The sequence below is a fragment of the Wasmannia auropunctata genome, unplaced genomic scaffold (genome assembly GCF_000956235.1).
Source record: "Wasmannia auropunctata unplaced genomic scaffold, wasmannia.A_1.0 LD335709.1, whole genome shotgun sequence".
In the NCBI taxonomy this organism is placed as follows: Eukaryota; Metazoa; Arthropoda; class Insecta; order Hymenoptera; family Formicidae; genus Wasmannia; species Wasmannia auropunctata.
The window spans coordinates 854,995-858,995 of NW_012027181.1; the positions used below are offsets into that span (position 1 = coordinate 854,995).

Here is a 4,001-nt window from a genome sequence, read left to right on the forward strand (position 1 = left end):
CTCTCTCTCTCTCTCTCTGTCCCACCATTCTCTCTCTGGAGGCCGTTATCTTCTCCTCCCGGTGCATCTGCCCGACTACCAGGTAATACGAGCCTCATATGTAAATCCCATTCTGATTAACATTCACGTGTACCAACACGCAGAGAGCCCTACATCACACACCAGGGTCGACCTCCATGCTCGCCCCCTTCTCTCTGCTCACCACTTACTCATAACTGCCTCCGTGATGCGGACAAGCCTCCCGCGCGCCCGAGCGACGCGACGCGACGCGAGGCGAGCGAGCAAGCGAACTTGTTTGCGACGAAATTTAGCCGGCCAACATAATACGTGACGCAAAATTGCATTAGGGTATTACGTGACGTGGCGCTTGTCTTGACATATTAGAATAAATTATTCTTACATCACGCGGCTGTTACCGCGCGGTGGCCTCTTCCGACTTTCCGACGATCATTGTAAGATGGCTATTTGTATAAGACTGTATAGGCAGCGCCCTCGGAAACCGAGTCAGAATTTTTTGTCAATCTTACAATCGTATATAACCGAAACTTGTAATTCATTCTTGTTCATCGAGACCTCGGTCAGCAATCTTTTCACTTCGAGACTTGCAAGATTGTTCGCCGATAGATAACATGCTGCAGCTCCCTCGAAAAAATCACTGGCACGAGTCCGCGTGCGTCTTCGTTGCGCGGGGGTGCAAAAAGCGATCGTCGGTGATTTCGTTCGGTCGTGCTAGAGAGATATCGCAAACATTTTTCTAAATAAATTCTACTCTCGTCGAACGAGCTACGCCTCTCATGAGTGAGGGAGAGAAAGAGAGAGAGAATAACGGTCGTTTCTGTTTTGCTCTCGGCGACGCATGATGGAATGAGAAGGCGGAGCGCGCCGCGGTGCAGTAAACTTTCGCACCGCTTAGTGTCGTTTAAGGCGCCGCAAATCTTCACCAGGCTACACGCCGTTCAAGACTTCGCGCGCCGTGTTGTCGAATTATAGTCCAAGAATAGGGAGTTCCTCGCGGTAACGTTAAGTTACAGGCAGGCTTGCGGGAATTTGACGGTTAAACTTGGGACGCCACCGCCACACCGCCACCACCGCCACCGTCACTGTAACGCAGGGACGTTTTAATTGTGTCGCTCTGGCGTGACAGTTACTTCGGCTTTAAACGCGCAACGAGCATGAGGAAAGATTTCCACGTGTGTCCCGTACATACATATTCCATATGTTTAAAAATAATCGAGGAAAAGATGCATAATATCTGCGTTAGTATTTAAAATATTTTATTGTAAAACGCGAAATCAGCGGACATACTTTATCGCTTAACAATATCAAACGTTGCTTATAATGTATTCCCTTGTATAATATTCCGTGTTTCATCCGTTTAAAGTCTTCCCTTTGTATTTTATAACGAATAAAATATAGTAATATCGCGCTTCCGCTAATTGCAGCACAATCACGCATATAATTACGGGTGAGCTTCCTGCCGACGATCTTGAGGCTCTCCTTACCGCATAGTGGCGGCCTCGCGCCTCGTCGAGCCCCTTTAATTTCCGAATAATATATTTCGAGATTAAAATGCTATTCCCGGGTGTTACGGTGTTAGGTAAGCTACGAAGGAAACGCGCGAGCACGATATGAAACGCCTTTCGTCCTCTGGCGAAGCCGTAATTGCGCAATATCCTCGCTTAATCTGACACACTTAAGCTAAGTCTCCGTTCTAAGTCTGTCAAACAGACCGTTCTCTAAATATTTTTGCCTTACACGTGAATATTCAAATATCCTCGAACCTCTTCATGCCGCTTCTCGCCCTTTCCGCTATCTTTCTCTCGACGTTACTTATCAAGAATATAAAATTAATTCTAATCTGTTTCGAGGATATTCTCAAGAATAACGTTAAGACTGGTGCGATTTCACGGACAGATCACGCGAATCGAGCACGCTATCCCCCGAAGTCGACCGGCCGAATACTTACCTAATACCATGCATACAAGGCGCGGATTTTGCCGGGCGTTTAATATCATGCCCCGTATCACCTCGGCGAAAACGCAATACTCCCCGCCGCGCCGGCGGAAGCAGAGGTTTTCCAAAACTGCGCCGCTGGATCGCGAAATATGTGATCCACCGGCGGGAATTCGTAGCGCCTTGAGAATGTGAACATCGCAGGAATCCGGTGAATGTTTTTCACGTAATGGTGAAACTCGCATTATTTGACGTTCCCCCAAAAGTTCGAAGTAAGAATGGAATTCTGGCAATATACTTTCAGAAAGGATGAAACCAGCGAAAGCGCGCGCGCGCGCGCGCACATGGAGAATACGTTCAGAGAAGATACTTTTTAACGATATATCCCGAAAATCCCGAAATACCTACATAAAATGTTTTTTTTGTCAAGATTTGAGATTCGACGTTATTGTTATTTGCCGCGCCAAACATTCGCGTGTTTTACAATGATACTTTTATACAGTAATAGGAAATTTAATATCATCCCTTCATTTCAAGAGTGACATAATTCAGAGAACATGTTTTTGATTTAACCATGAAGAAGTTTCTGTCAATCAAAAGTGAGCTAACTCAATTTCATCAAAAAATCATCGAAACCGTCACAACTCAAAGAATTGTTTTTTATGAGTCGTAAAAATGAAAATGACAAAAGTGACAAATGATAAGTTTGTTATATGTTTTATATGTGTTATATGTGTTATATGTTTGTTATATGTTATATTAAGAAAATATATTCTTTTATAATTTAATTAACCGATATTATTTGATTAATCAATAATTTTCTGTCAAGTTGAAAAATAGTTTCTCTCCTTACTTGAAAAACTTAATTTTATGTAATTTAATTATTTGTTTATTATTTAATTAGTTGACATTATTTGATTAGTCAATAATTTTCTGTCAAGTTGAAAAATAATTTTTCGCCTTCCTTAGAAAACTTAATTCTTTTAAGTTATGTCACTTTTGAGCAAAAGCTTGCTACGTAATAAAACATATACTCGTATTATATGCATAATTATTTAAAAATCTTTTTAATTACATTAAGTTTGTGCATCGCTCAATCAAAATGCGCTTTGCAATGCGGCCTTTTCTCTACATTTACAAAGCCATATCGTGCGCAACACAACGAAAGATACATAACGTATGACACGGATAAATTTTTCCCCCCACGTGATGAATGAACTTTAATTCGTCAGACCTTGCGGACTCACAGTGAACGATGTTTGTCACACCACGGAATCCATTCGTGCACGTCCACGTTTCTGCAGCGTGCCGAGGAATATATTCGCGGCAATGAAGTCCGCGGGCTATGCCCGCATTGTAACTGGCAGCTAAATTAAACTTTGTTTATCAGTCCATAACGATTTTCCATTTTTTTATCTCGGCGAACTCCGCGGGACTGCTGCGCACATTGCATTAGAAACTGTCCGTTTTTCATTTCATCCCGGTCGCAGAACGTTCTAGGGTTCCGATTTATCAAATTTTCTTTTTATTTTTTTTCAATTTGTGACGCAAGTTGTTGTCACGACGAATCGCGTAAGGGGAGATGGGGATCCTTCGTACACGGGGCACATACATTCATTCAGTAATTCGGGAAGAATCGCGCAGATTCGGAACACGTCTATACATATTTAGTTAGTCTTATTGCGCGGCCACATGCCAGCAAAATTTCATATTAATCGGACTACATAAACTGACAGAGCAGAATAATACGTGTTTTAGCGCTCTGAATAAATTTTCCAAAGTGTTTGACAAGTAATTTAAGATATCTTTGATTAAAGTGATAAATAAGAACAATATTTTTCTAGTAAGTATAATGTCTTAAAATTATACTTTAATGATTAATTTTATCGTATTGTTAGTGAATTCTATAAAAAAAAGCGTAATTATTTTCTTTTGAATTTGGAGTAGATTCGTACACAAGCATCTGATGAGGGCATCTTTCGTATATGTATATATTATTTTGTTACTTAATTTAAAAAATTATTTTAGTTAAACGTTTGATCGGAAGA

At 41.2% G+C, this 4,001-nt stretch overlaps 1 protein-coding gene across 1 annotated transcript in view; it reads right to left on the bottom strand.

Moving 5' to 3' along the window:
• LOC105456371 (neurotrimin-like) overlaps nt 1-4,001 on the bottom strand; it is a 163,642-nt gene that overhangs the window by 51,749 nt on the left and 107,892 nt on the right. The gene's annotated exons all lie outside the window — the stretch shown is intronic.